This window comes from Mizuhopecten yessoensis, unplaced genomic scaffold (assembly GCF_002113885.1).
Source record: "Mizuhopecten yessoensis strain PY_sf001 unplaced genomic scaffold, ASM211388v2 scaffold9033, whole genome shotgun sequence".
NCBI classification, from domain to species: Eukaryota; Metazoa; Mollusca; class Bivalvia; order Pectinida; family Pectinidae; genus Mizuhopecten; species Mizuhopecten yessoensis.
This window is the reverse complement of record NW_018407845.1, coordinates 339474-356372: the sequence shown is the minus strand read 5'-3', so window position 1 is coordinate 356372 and position 16899 is coordinate 339474. Positions and strand designations below refer to the sequence as shown.

General features: G+C 37.1%; 1 protein-coding gene across 3 annotated transcripts in view; it reads right to left on the bottom strand.

Annotated features, from left to right (window-relative positions):
- LOC110457170 (complexin-like) overlaps nucleotides 1–16899 on the bottom strand; it is a 174984-nt gene that overhangs the window by 56266 nt on the left and 101819 nt on the right. Inside the window, exon 1 of one of the 3 annotated variants that reach the window (XM_021508310.1) lies at nucleotides 6953–6985. The exons of 1 other annotated variant lie outside the window; for it this stretch is intronic. The gene's annotated coding sequence lies outside the window, so the exon portion shown is untranslated. Of the gene's footprint in view, nucleotides 1–6856; nucleotides 6876–6952; nucleotides 6986–16899 lie in introns of those variants that run through there. One more of the 3 variants, XM_021508312.1, reaches the window with a different exon arrangement.

Sequence of the window (16899 nt, the reverse complement as noted above, 5' to 3'; positions counted from 1 at the left end):
GGAGGGGAGTAGGGGAGGGGGAAAGAGAGGGGGAGCGGTCACAATGTTCCTCACCACACAGTTGACACCCATACTTCAGCACACAACAGTAATCAACAGACAGTCTATTTACATGTAGATCTCTTGTTTTATATTTCTGGTGCATCAGATTGGCATAACATCTCTGGCAGAACCTGTTGGCATGTACCATATTCAGGGGAGTGTTACGCACTCCATAACAAAACGACCGGAAAAACATCATCTTATTTATTACACTTTTACGTATCGATGGATCAAAGTAGGTTGAAATAAAGATTTACATATCCATTCTTTGGAAATAAAGTTGGATATAAAATACATTATAAGCAATGAGAAATCAATTAATATGACATACATTTTAACAAAGAGGTGTGCCTGATTGTGTCCGACCCCAGCATTGGCCTAGGCTCCAGCACAGCCTGTACAGAACCGCTACACACTCAACACATGATCAGGTAACATATCAAATATTAATGTTAAATACCCAGATAAGTATCACCTTACAATGGCTACAAGGTCATAATCGTCAGCACAAGGTCAATTTAACCATTCTATATTCTACAACATACTCAGAGTACTTGTCTGTCAGGTGTTAATGAACATACCAGCCAAAGATAGCAAGGACAGTTATTGGTGAGTTAATTAACTTAAAGAGTTATAAGAACAAATTGTCATCAGAACCAATACTCACTATACCAATCAACAAACCCCCAAGGGACAAAGAAGGACGCAAATGGTACAATTAAACTCATTGGAAAACATAAATACAAATTCTCTTCTTGTTCTCAACAGCCTGAAATGTAACTTAGAAAAAAATCTGTCTAAAGCAGACATACAAATCACATTCAAAATGGCTACAGTAACCTTCTGCAAGGTCAAAGTGCTAAATCTGACTTCAAACAGAATCTTTCAGAGCAAGTAGAATGTTGCATGTTGTGAGCATACATATGGACAATGTCAGAGGGAATAATCAATAGTTGAGGCAGTTGCCACTCACACCAATCCTCCAATACATTCCAACAGATTGTAACTGATCCACACAGATACCACACCAAACAATCCTCCTATACATTATAACTGATCCTCACTGATACCACACCCAATAATCCTCCAATACATTCCAACAGATTGTAACTGATCCACACAGATATCACACCCAACAATCCGCCAATACATTCCAACAGATTGTAACTGATCCTCACTGATACCACACCCAACAATCGTCCTATACATTACAACTGATCCACACAGATACCACACCCAACAATCCTCCAATACATTCCAACAGATTGTAACTGCTCCTCACTGATACCATATCTAACAATCCTCCTATACATTACAACTGATCCTCACTGATACCACACCCAACAATCCTCCAATACATTCCAACAGATTGTAACTGATCCACACAGATATCACACCCAACAATCCTCCAATACATTCCAACAGATTGTAACTGCTCCTCACTGATACCATATCTAACAATCCTCCTATACATTACAACTGATCCTTACTGATCCTCACTGATACCACACCCAACAATCCTCCTATACATTACAACTGATACACACAGATATCACACCCAACAATCCTACTGTACATTCCAACAGATTGTAACTGATCCTCACTGATACCACACCCAACAATCCTCCAATACATTCGAACAGATTGTAACTGATCCACACAGATACCACACCCAACAATCCTCCTATACATTACACCACATCCCAACTGATCCTCACTGATACCACACCCAACAATCCTCCTGTATCCTCCAATACATTCCAACAGATTGTAACTGCTCCTCACTGATACCACACCCAACAATCCTCCTGTACATTACAACACATCCTAACTGATACCACACCCAACAATCCTCCTATACATTACAACAAATCCTTACTGATCCTCACTGATACCATGCACACCCAACAATCCTCCTATACATTACAACTGATCCACACAGATATCACACCCAACAATCCTCCTGTACATTCCAACAGATTGTAACTGATCCACATAGATATCACACCAAACAATCCTCTAATACATTCCAACAGATTGTAACTGATCCACACAGATATCACACCCAACAATCCTACTGTACATTCCAACAGATTGTAACTGATCCACATAGATATCACACCAAACAATCCTCTAATACATTCCAACAGATTGTAACTTATCCACACAGATATCACACCCAACAATCCTCCAATACATTCCAACAGATTGTAACTGATCCACACAGATATCACACCCAACAATCCTCCAACACATTCCACAGATTGTAACTGATCCACACAGATATCACACCCAACAATCCTCCCACACATTCCACAGATTGTAACTGATCCGCACAGATATCACACCCAACAAGCCTCCAACACATTCCACAGATTGTAACTGATGCACACAGATATCACACCCAACAAGCCTCCAACACATTCCACAGATTGTAACTGATGCACACAGATATCACACCCAACAATCCTCCTGTACATTACAACACATCCTAACTGATCCTCACTGATACCACACCCAACAATCCTCCTATACATTACAACACATTCTAACTGATACCACACACAACAATCCTCCTATACATTACAACAGATCCTCCCTGATACCACACCCAACAATCCCCCTATACATTACAACATATCCTAACTGATACCACACCCAACAATCCTCCTATACATTACAACACATCCTAACTGATACCACACCCAACAATCCTCCTGTACATTACAACATATCCTAACTGATAACACACCCAACAATCCCCCTATACATTACAACAAATCCTAACTGATACCACACCAAACAATCCTCCTGTACATTACAACATATCCTGACTGATAACACACCCAACAATCCCCCTATACATTACAACACATCCTAACTGATTCCACACAGATACCACACCAAACAATCCTCCTATACATTACAACAGATCCTAACTGATACCACACCCTACAATCCTCCTGTACATTACAAATACCACGACCAACAATCCTCCTATACATTAAAACACATCCTAACTGATACCACCACACCCAACCATCCCCCTATACATTACAACATATCCTAACTGATAACACACCCAACAACCCCCCTATACATTACAACAAATCCTAACTGATCCCACACCAAACAATCCTCCTGTACATTACAACACATCCTAACTGATACCACACCCAACAATCCTCCTATACATTACAACATATCCTAACTGATACCACACTCAACAATCCTCCTGTACATTACAACACATCCTAACTGATACCACACTCAACAATCCTCCTGTACATTACAACACATCCTACCTGATACCACACCCAACAATCCTCCTATACATTACAACTGATCCACACAGATATCACACCCAACAATCCTCCAATACATTCCAACAGATTGTAACTGATCCTCACTGATACCACACCCAACAATCCTCCTATACATTACAACTGATCCACACAGATATCACACCCAACAATCCTCCAATACATTCCAACAGATTGTAACTGATCCTCACTGATACCACACCCAACAATCCTCCTATACATTACAACTGATCCACACAGATATCACACCCAACAATCCTCCAATACATTCCAACAGATTGTAACTGATCCTCACTGATACCACACCCAACAATCCTCCTATACATTACAACTGATCCACACAGATATCACACCCAACAATCCTCCAATACATTCCAACAGATTGTAACTGATCCTCACTGATACCACACCCAACAATCCTCCTATACATTACAACTGATCCACACAGATATCACACCCAACAATCCTCCAATACATTCCAACAGATTGTAACTGATCCTCACTGATACCACACCCAACAATCCTCCTATACATTACAACTGATCCACACAGATATCACACCCAACAATCCTCCAATACATTCCAACAGATTGTAACTGATCCTCACTGATACCACACCCAACAATCCTCCTATACATTACAACTGATCCACACAGATATCACACCCAACAATCCTCCAATACATTCCAACAGATTGTAACTGATCCTCACTGATACCACACCCAACAATCCTCCTATACATTACAACATATCCTAACTGATACCACACCCAGCAATCCTCCTATACATTACAACACATCCTAACAGATACCACACCCAACAATCCTCCTATACATTACAACTGATCCACACAGATATCACACCCAACAATCCTCCAATACATTCCAACAGATTGTAACTGATCCTCACTGATACCACACCCAACAATCCTCCTATACATTACAACTGATCCACACAGATATCACACCCAACAATCCTCCAATACATTCCAACAGATTGTAACTGATCCTCACTGATACCACACCCAACAATCCTCCTATACATTACAACATATCCTAACTGATACCACACTCAACAAACCTCCTGTACATTACAACACATCCTAACTGATACCAGATACCACACCCAACAATCCTCCAATACATTCCAACAGATTGTAACTGATCCTCACTGATACCACACCCAACAATCCTCCTATACATTACAACACAGCCTAACTGATACCACACCCAACAATCCTCCTTTACATTACAACACATCCTAACTGCTACCACACCAAACAATCCTCCTGTACATTACAACTCATCCTAACTGATACCACACCCAACAATCCTTCTATACATTACAACATATCCTAACTGATACCACACTCAACAAACCTCCTGTACATTACAACACATCCTAACTGATACAACACCCAACAATCCTCCTGTACATTACAACACATCCTACCTGATACCACACCCAACAATCCTCCTATACATTACAACACATCCTAACTGATACCACACCCAACAATCCCCTTGTACATTATAACACATCCTAACTGATACCACACCCAACAATCCTCCTGTACATTACAACACAACCTAACTGATACAACACCAACAATCCTCCTGTACATTACAACACAACCTAACTGATACAACACCAACAATCCTCCTGTACATTACAACATCCTATCTGATACCACACCCAACAATCCTCCTATACATTACAACATATCATAACTGATACCACACTCAACAATCCTCCTGTACATTACAACACACCCTAACTGATACCACACCCAAATATACTCCTATACATTACAACACATCCTAACTGCTACCACTCCCAACAATCCTCCTATACATTACAACATATCATAACTGATACCACACTCAACAATCCTCCTGTACATTACAACACACCCTAACTGATACCACACCCAAATATACTCCTATACATTACAACACATCCTAACTGATCCCACTCCCAACAATCCTCCTATACATTACAACATATCATAACTGATACCACACTCAACAATCCTCCTGTACATTACAACACAACCTAACTGATACAACACCAACAATCCTCCTGTACATTACAACACACCCTAACTGATACCACACCCAAATATACTCCTATACATTACAACACATCCTAACTGATACAACCCCAACAATCCTCCTGTACATTACAACAAATCCTAACTGATACCACATCTAACAATACTCCTGTACATTACAACACATCCTAACTGATACAACACCCAACAATCCTCCTGTACATTACAACCCATCCTAACTGATACCACATCTAACAATCCTCCTGTACATTACAACAAATCCTAACTGATACCACATCTAACAATACTCCTGTACATTACAACACATCCTAACTGATACCACACCCAAATATACTCCTATACATTACAACACATCCTAACTGCTACCACTCCCAACAATCCTCCTATACATTACAACACATCCTAACTGGTACCACTCCCAACAATCCTCCTATACATTACAACACATCCTAACTGATACAACACCCAACAACCCTCCTGTACATATCAACACATCCTAACTGATACCACACCCAACAATCCTCCTGTACATTACAACACATCCTAACTGATACCACACCCAAATATACTCCTATACATTACAACACATCCTAACTGATACCACTCCCAACAATCCTCCTATACATTACAACACATCCTAACTGCTACCACTCCCAACAATCCTCCTATACATTACAACACATCCTAACTGCTACCACTCCCAACAATCCTCCTATACATTACAACACATCCTAACTGCTACCACTCCCAACAATCCTCCTATACATTACAACACATCCTAACTGCTACCACTCCCAACAATCCTCCTATACATTACAACACATCCTAACTGATACAACACCAACAATCCGCCTGTACATTACAACACATCCTAACTGATACAACACCCAACAATCCTCCTGTACATTACAACATATCCTAACTGATACCACACCCAACAATCCCCCTATACATTACAACAGATTGTAATTATAACAATAACAGGAGTTAAAGCAATACATTATGATTAAAGCAGATTACTGTTTAAAAAGTTACAGAACTAATAATAAGTAAGTTCAATCATCAATCATTTATTTAATCAATTAAATGAATGAATCAAATTAATCAATCAATAAAATCAAAAGTTTTAAACGTCTTATAACTTATACATTCAAACTGTTTTATAAAAGCACCACTTGTCCAGCCAGTTATGTCTTATCATACACAATATTTAAAGTGATGAAATACACTATACTAAAACTGTATACTAAAAGATAAGTTATTTTACTCAGTGCTATGCACTGGAAGTCAATGGAAACAGACCTGCACAGCCCCTTGTCTATACGTAGTATTCACTTTCCATTCATCACAGAAATGGTAAAGAGACATGTTGTTTTACATCAAGTGAATATAAGTTGTTTCTTTTCCTCCACTGTACCTGTGTGAGGCTATGAACACCTGTATAAAGCAGAGGACCATTGATTACCTGTGTGAGGCTATGAACACCTGTATAAAGCAGAGGACCATTGATTACCTGTGTGAGGCTGTGAACACCTGTATAAAGCAGAGGACCAGTGATTACCTGTGTGAGGCTCAGGAGCACCTGTTTAACGCAAAGGACAACAGATTACCTGAGTGTGGATAGGAACACCTGTATCAGCAGAGAACAATTGATTACCAAACACTACACCTGTCTGCTGGTGCCAGTCTCCGTGGTTAGATCAATACTGGCTCTATAGTGGCCCTAACAGCTGATTTATCATCCGCTTTTCCTAGATGCCGACCACCTCTTGTGGAAAATATATGTCATAATGATGCATTTGTCAACAAATTTAATTTACACACATAAGATGTATGCTTTTACTGCTCCAAGTCAGAAAACAGGGCATTTTTATGTTTCATTACAACCAATCTGTTCAACACAAATTACCAAATGACAAAATCATCCCTTTAATGCAGCCACATGACAAAATCTGTAATGTGTGGAGTATGGAGTTGGAGGAGCCTTTCCCAGGGGGATGAGAAAGGGGGATTCTTCTCTATTTAATCTCCATTTTGTACATGTCTTTAATCTGCTTATACTTCTTATACTTACTGGGTAAGGCTACGTACCTCCACCTCGTAAGTTTAATGGCGAGTATCATTATGAGCCTACAACGGTAGTTCTTGTAGCATTCACGGCGACAAAGTTACAGATATGTGTCAATTCAATTGGAAGGATATTTATTCTTAAAAGCTAAAATTGGTAGGATATGTATTCTTAAAAGCTATAATTTGTAGGATATGTATTCTTACAAACTATAATTTATAGGATATGTATTCTTATTAACTATAATTTATAGGATTTGTATTCTTTCAAGCTATAATTTATAGGAAATGTATACAAACTATAATTTATAGGATATGTATTCTTACAAACTATAATTTATAGGATATGTATTCTTACAAACTATAATTTGTAGGATATGTATTCTTACAAACCATAATTTAAAGGCTTACTATAATTTGTAGGATATATATTCTTTCTATCTTACTAACTACAATTTATAGGATATGTATTCTTACTAACTACAATTTGTAGGATATGTATTCTTACTAACTATAATTTGAAGGATTTGTATGTAAGCATCTGATGAACGTCACCTTTGATTTGTATGTAAGCATCTGATGAACGTCACCTTTGATTTGTATGTAAGCATCTGATGAACGTCACCTTTGATTTGTATGTAAGCATCTGATGAACGTCACCTTTGATTTGTATGTAAGCATCTGATGAACGTCACCTTTGATTTGTATGTAAGCATCTGATGAACGTCACCTTTGATTTGTATGTAAGCATCTGATGAACGTCACCTTTGATTTGTATGTAAGCATCTGATGAACGTCACCTTTGATTTGTATGTAAGCATCTGATGAACGTCACCTTTGATTTGTATGTAAGCATCTGATGAACGTCACCTTTGATTTGTATGTAGATGCTATGATGAGCCTTTAGGACTACCATTTTTGTAGAAACGTTTACATGTGTGAAGTGATTTGTTTTTAAAACATTTCCAATCATCTAACGACATTTACCAGACTATTTGAGCCACACACATTACTGTGTGTAAAGTAACAAGATTAGGGCCCCATGGCCGTCAACACTGTGAATTTGCACCCCTAACCACAGTTGGTATTACCTAATGCTACTCTGGTATTCAAACAATCAGTTTAGAACAAGTCTCTGTGAGGACTAGTCGAGTCAAATTCCCATTTGTGGATGTAACAAATGAGTTTGAGACCCCTTGTAACTCCATCAACGCTCGGGGTATGTACTGGTAACCATATATTGTACCGGAGAGCTATTACCGAAGGCTGGGGACGGCAATCATTTCTCAATAAATGGTCAAATCCCAGACAATAATTGCTTCAATTAGATGTCTTTAATGGATTTCAGAAATATGTATTGCCCCAGTATTAAATCGAAGCATGTACCTTACTGGAGTACCTGTGTAACATAGGCGTTTAGTAAGAAGGGTGAAGTATCTATGTGACAACATTAATTTCAAATGTTTCGCCCCCTTTGGACCTTGTTTTGCCCTTACAGTCATTGAAGTACTAGATTATGGTCATTTTCAAAAGAGAAATTAAGTGTTCAGATCTTGAGGAAAATTAAATACTGTTCTTTAACAAAGATATGTATTCACACTGATGATGGCAATAACAAATTAATGCAGGATTTAAAAACATAATGAAGAGAAATTGCGGAAATTTAGTCTATTTCTTTTTGCATGTTATGCAAGCTTTTAATTACATTGTCAATTTCTCTGGAGCTCTGATGGAATGCAAGCAGACTAATGAATCTGCTGTTGTCGTTATTACATCTGTCTTCCTCAAGCTCCCTATTAGCTGCTTGGCTACCAAGATCCAAACTGCAACCTCATTTTTCTACATGAATCATTACACAATTGTGCAATCGCCTAGCGCTTAATTGGAATCTGAGAAAACATTTAGAAGAAACAATTAAACAAACTGAAGGGAAAAAAAGAATAATTTATTTTCAATGAAAGTCTCTTCAAACAACTAATATGCCCTGACTAAAAGAGATAAAACATAAGCTATCTTGAATCCAAAGACATTTTGTATTACAGTCATATAGCCACCACCTGAAATCAATGAACACTCACTAGATTTTATTGAATCTTGGAAAAAATGTCATTGCATTGTTGACAAATGGTTTCAAAACTCCAGGTTACAGCATTTAATCTTTAACCCATTGTCTGGATACTTATCCTATGGCCGGTTTTAGTATCCAGGTACTTATCCTATGGCCGGTTTTAGTATCCAGGTACTTATCATATGGCCGGTTTTAGTATCCAGGTACTTATCATATGGCCAGTTTTAGTATCCAGGTACTTATCCTATGGCCGGTTTTAGTATCTAGGATTCCAGGTACTATATTTAAGGTTCTATCAGCCACTGTTCCCTATATTTAAGAATCTATCAGTTACTGTCACTCATACTTAGATTCTATCAGTCACTGTCCCTCATACTTAGATTATATCAGTCACTGTCCCTCATACTTAGATTATTTCAGTCACTGTCCCTCATACTTAGATTCTATCAGTCACTGTCCCTCATACTTAGATTCTATCAGTCACTGTCCCAAATACTTAGATTCTATCAGTCACTGTCCCTCATACTTAGATTCTATCAGTCACTGTCCCTCATACTTAGATTCTATCAGTCACTGTCCCTCATACTTAGATTCTATCAGTCACTGTCCCTCATACTTAGATTCTATCAGTCACTGTCCCTCATACTTAGATTCTATCAGTCACTGTCCCTCATACTTAGATTCTATCAGTCACTGTCCCTCATACTTAGATTCTATCAGTCACTGTCCCTCATACTTAGATTCTATCAGTCACTGTCCCTCATACTTAGATTCTATCAGTCACTGTCCCTCATACTTAGATTCTATCAGTCACTGTCCCTCATACTTAGATTCTATCAGTCACTGTCCCTCATACTTAGATTCTATCAGTCACTGTCCCTCATACTTAGATTCTATCAGTCACTGTCCCTCATACTTAGATTCTATCAGTCACTGTCCCTCATACTTAGATTCTATCAGTCACTGTCCCTCATACTTAGATTCTATCAGTCACTGTCCCTCATACTTAGATTCTATCAGTCACTGTCCCACATACTTAGATTCTATCAGTCACTGTCCCACATACTTAGATTGTATCAGTCATTATCCCTCATACTTAGATTATATCAGTCACTGTCCCACATACTTAGATTATATCAGTCACTGTCCCTCATACTTAGATTCTATCAGTCACTGTCCCTCATACTTAGATTCTATCAGTCACTGTCACTCATACTTAGATTATTTCAGTCACTGTCCCTCATACTTAGATTCTATCAGTCACTGTCACTCATACTTAGATTCTATCAGTCACTATCCCTCATACTTAGATTCTATTAGTCACTGTCCCTCATACTAAGATTCTATCAGTCACTGTCCCTCATACTTAGATTATATCAGTCACTGTCCAACATACTTAGATTATATCAGTCATTGTCCCTCATACTTAGATTATATCAGTCACTGTCCCTCATACTTAGATTATATCAGTCACTGTCCCTCATACTTAGATTATATCAGTCACTGTCCCTCATACTTAGATTATATCAGTCACTGTCCCTCATACTTAGATTATATCAGTCACTGTCCCTCATACTTAGATTATATCAGTCACTGTCCCTCATACTTAGATTATATCAGTCACTGTCCCTCATACTTAGATTATATCAGTCACTGTCCCTCATACTTAGATTATATCAGTCACTGTCCCTCATACTTAGATTATATCAGTCACTGTCCCTCATACTTAGATTATATCAGTCACTGTCCCTCATACTTAGATTATATCAGTCACTGTCCCTCATACTTAGATTATATCAGTCACTGTCCCTCATACTTAGATTATATCAGTCACTGTCCCTCATACTTAGATTATATCAGTCACTGTCCCTCATACTTAGATTATATCAGTCACTGTCCCTCATACTTAGATTATATCAGTCACTGTCCCTCATACTTAGATTATATCAGTCACTGTCCCTCATACTTAGATTATATCAGTCACTGTCCCTCATACTTAGATTATATCAGTCACTGTCCCTCATACTTAGATTATATCAGTCACTGTCCCTCATACTTAGATTATATCAGTCACTGTCCCTCATACTTAGATTATATCAGTCACTGTCCCTCATACTTAGATTATATCAGTCACTGTCCCTCATACTTAGATTATATCAGTCACTGTCCCTCATACTTAGATTATATCAGTCACTGTCCCTCATACTTAGATTATATCAGTCACTGTCCCTCATACTTAGATTATATCAGTCACTGTCCCTCATACTTAGATTATATCAGTCACTGTCCCTCATACTTAGATTATATCAGTCACTGTCCCTCATACTTAGATTATATCAGTCACTGTCCCTCATACTTAGATTATATCAGTCACTGTCCCTCATACTTAGATTATATCAGTCACTGTCCCTCATACTTAGATTATATCAGTCACTGTCCCTCATACTTAGATTATATCAGTCACTGTCCCTCATACTTAGATTATATCAGTCACTGTCCCTCATACTTAGATTATATCAGTCACTGTCCCTCATACTTAGATTATATCAGTCACTGTCCCTCATACTTAGATTATATCAGTCACTGTCCCTCATACTTAGATTATATCAGTCACTGTCCCTCATACTTAGATTATATCAGTCACTGTCCCTCATACTTAGATTATATCAGTCACTGTCCCTCATACTTAGATTATATCAGTCACTGTCCCTCATACTTAGATTATATCAGTCACTGTCCCTCATACTTAGATTATATCAGTCACTGTCCCTCATACTTAGATTATATCAGTCACTGTCCCTCATACTTAGATTATATCAGTCACTGTCCCTCATACTTAGATTATATCAGTCACTGTCCCTCATACTTAGATTATATCAGTCACTGTCCCTCATACTTAGATTATATCAGTCACTGTCCCTCATACTTAGATTATATCAGTCACTGTCCCTCATACTTAGATTATATCAGTCACTGTCCCTCATACTTAGATTATATCAGTCACTGTCCCTCATACTTAGATTATATCAGTCACTGTCCCTCATACTTAGATTATATCAGTCACTGTCCCTCATACTTAGATTATATCAGTCACTGTCCCTCATACTTAGATTATATCAGTCACTGTCCCTCATACTTAGATTATATCAGTCACTGTCCCTCATACTTAGATTATATCAGTCACTGTCCCTCATACTTAGATTATATCAGTCACTGTCCCTCATACTTAGATTATATCAGTCACTGTCCCTCATACTTAGATTATATCAGTCACTGTCCCTCATACTTAGATTATATCAGTCACTGTCCCTCATACTTAGATTATATCAGTCACTGTCCCTCATACTTAGATTATATCAGTCACTGTCCCTCATACTTAGATTATATCAGTCACTGTCCCTCATACTTAGATTATATCAGTCACTGTCCCTCATACTTAGATTATATCAGTCACTGTCCCTCATACTTAGATTATATCAGTCACTGTCCCTCATACTTAGATTATATCAGTCACTGTCCCTCATACTTAGATTATATCAGTCACTGTCCCTCATACTTAGATTATATCAGTCACTGTCCCTCATACTTAGATTATATCAGTCACTGTCCCTCATACTTAGATTATATCAGTCACTGTCCCTCATACTTAGATTATATCAGTCACTGTCCCTCATACTTAGATTATATCAGTCACTGTCCCTCATACTTAGATTATATCAGTCACTGTCCCTCATACTTAGATTATATCAGTCACTGTCCCTCATACTTAGATTATATCAGTCACTGTCCCTCATACTTAGATTATATCAGTCACTGTCCCTCATACTTAGATTATATCAGTCACTGTCCCTCATACTTAGATTCTATCAGTCACTGTCCCTCATACTTAGATTATATCAGTCACTGTCCCTCATACTTAGATTCTATCAGTCACTATCGCACATACATTGTTCCTGTATGCGATTTTAAAGGCTGCTAAGATCTCTGATTTATCAGTTGCCGACATCAACTTTAAAAAGTCTTTTGGGAGTTATAACATGGATTCTCAGGAAGAAGAATATACTGCACAGCCATGAATAATACATTTGTTTATCTGGGGTTTGAAATGTATTTCCTTTGTAAGAGTATTCTCAAATAGGCAATTAGTTGTGAGTCACTTGAATGTGTCGATTAACAGTAAGTTTTTCTCTGACTATACGGAAGTTATACGCAAGTCTTGCACAGCAGTAAAACATTTGTAGTTTCTGTGGATGATTGCTCAGAAATCCTCAGAGATGCTTTGGAAGCATGCAACTGTGCAATACTCAAATATCTCTTAACTGTCTAGAATGTAACCATTCTTCTCAGAAATTCTAACTGACTAAATTTTAAGGTCAAAACTTTGCATCTGTTAGGAAGAACACAACCGAATAGATATGGTTTTTATGAAGAATATTTAAAAAAAAAAAGCATATTCATCACTTTCTCTGTGTAACCCACCAGAAAGCTGAGTGTTTATTCAATCAAAACATTTCTTCATTTCAAGATAATTCAATTGTTAAATCTAATGAATGGATAAATCATTTAAGGACCCGTATAAATTTTAAAATAACCAATGAGAACAGTTGGAGTACCAAAATGTAATAAAACAAACAGAAATTTACGGTAATGTTTATTCAATGACCTTAACCATTTTAAAAGAATAAATTCAACTTAAGAATGAATAAAGTATTGAAGATTCCAGGCATTCATTTCAAGTTAACAGCAAAGTAATGCAATTGTGTCAGGGCCACGATTTATTTATAGCCTGGACAAGGGAATACGTCTCAGAGCCAATTGACACCAGGTTATTTGGCAGTTATGTCAAGTTAAAAGTGAATTTATTAACAGCTGATGAACTAAACAAAAAGCGTTAACCATATCTACAACAATGACATCTACTGATGAGTTCAGGGTAACCGGTAGCCCTCTCTACAACACACTCTTTATTGATCTAAAATTGTTTTGCAGACGATATTGTCATGAATAATTAAAAGTTTTAACAGGATAATCAGCCGTAACAAGAGCTTATGCTTGCTACTACTCTTCACAGAGCCCTTTGGTCTAGACGTAATGCTGTGTACCCACATCACGCTGAAACTATTAGTGATGCTAAATGACAAGGACAATTTAATTTCTATCATTGACTCACCATTTTACCTTGTAGAGTCGGAAACAGCATATGTCTACTTACTCGTCAAACCTCCTGGCAATATTCAATTTATATCTAGTTATTTGATGAACCCTTCCTACAGGGTCAACTTATACCTACGTAAATGTCAAACATGTAAAACTATGATCAATTTACATCTACGTAATTGTGAAATGTGTAAAACCATGACCAATTTAAATCTACGTAATTGTGAAATGTGTAAAACCATGCTCAATTTACATCTACGTAATTGTGAAATGTGTAAAACCATGACCAATTTAAATCTACGTAATTGTGAAATGTGTAAAACCAGGATCAATTTAAATCTATGTAATTGTCAAATGTGTAAAACCATGATCAATTAAAATCTACGTAATTGTGAAATGTGTAAAACCAGGATCAATTTAAATCTACGTAATTGTCAAACGTGTAAAACCATGATCAATTTAAATCTACGTAATTGTCAAATGTGTAAAACCATGATCAATTTACATCTACGTAATTGTCAAACGTGTACATCCATGATCAATTTACATCTATGTTATTGTCAAATGTGTAAAACCATGATCAATTTAAATCTACGTAATTGTCAAACATGTAAAACCATGATCAATTTACATCTACGTAATTGTCAAACATGTAAAACCATGATCAATTTACATCTTTGTTATTGTCAAATGTACAACCATGATCAATTTACATCTACGTAATTGTCAAACATGTAAAACCATGATCAATTTACATCTATATTATTGTCAAATGTACAACCATGATCAACTTACATCTATGTTATTGTCAAACATGTAAAACCATGATCAATTTACATCTATATTATTGTCAAATTTACAACCATGATCAAGTTACATCTATGTTATTGTCAAATGTACAACCATGATCAATTTACATTTACGTAATTGTCAAACGTGTAAAACCATGATCAATTTAGATCTGCTAATTGACATTGTATTGGAACTGACAGAAATAAACTTCATATTGATTAAAAGATATCAAATGACAGGTGTCAACTACAATCAATGGTCCACATTATTTTCAAACCATGCCATATTTAATAGATGAAGTGGCAACACTTTAACCTTGGCTGGTGACTACCAAATAGTACTGGATGTCAGGGCACTATATCATGTATACATCCTATTGACTTCGAAATTGGTCAAGTGTGACCTTTGAACTTTTAGCCTTGACTGATGACACACAAAATTTCATCAGTGTACATATGATGAGGAGATTTAATATTAACTTTATTTAATTACAACAATTATAAAACAACTTTTATAATTCATATTTATCACGCTTGTTTGTCTGCACAGAATCATGCAGGGGGTCTTATAATGTTGGAGGAAACCGGGGTACCGCTAGAGTCCCTCTACTTCAATATATTTTCACCCTCTAGCCTTTTAAAATAAAATTTACCCGAAGTGAATTTACTAATAATGAACATGTTGTGCTACAAATATCAGTAGCTTTATTGTATATATTCCGCTGTATTGATTTCATGCACTGTTTTGTCCTGTGAAAAACTTTCCATTTTAAAATATCTGAATTCAATAATTGAAATTTAGCAACTTACTTTGTGATGAACACAATGACCATACTCAATTAAGTAGGTTACGAGGTTACCAGGTCAATTTTGTACCTGAAAAGGTGGGGAAATCAGATAAACGCATTATCATAATGGTCAATAGGTTATTAGGCCACATCAACACCAGAAAGAGGGAACAAGACTTAACAGATAAATAAACTGCCATAATGACTCAACTTTGTGTGTGTTATTTTCACCAAGACAAACACAGAATAGCATGACAAGTTCTACACTCAAAAGGTTAAAAAAATAAAAGCTTAGAACATCTGAGAACACTAACTACCCAGCCAACTATATCAGTTCTATGAATCAGGCTTAGTAAAGAACATAAAGGTCAGGTCAACAATCTATAGGAGATCAGTGAACAACAACGGGTCAGGTCAACAACCTATAGGAGATCAGTGAACAACAATGGGTCAGGTCAACAACCTACAGGAGATCAGTGAACAACAACGGGTCAGGTCAACAACCTATAGGAGATCAGTGAACAACAATGGGTCAGGTCAACAACCTATAGGAGATCAGTGAACAACAACGGGTCAGGTCAACAACCTA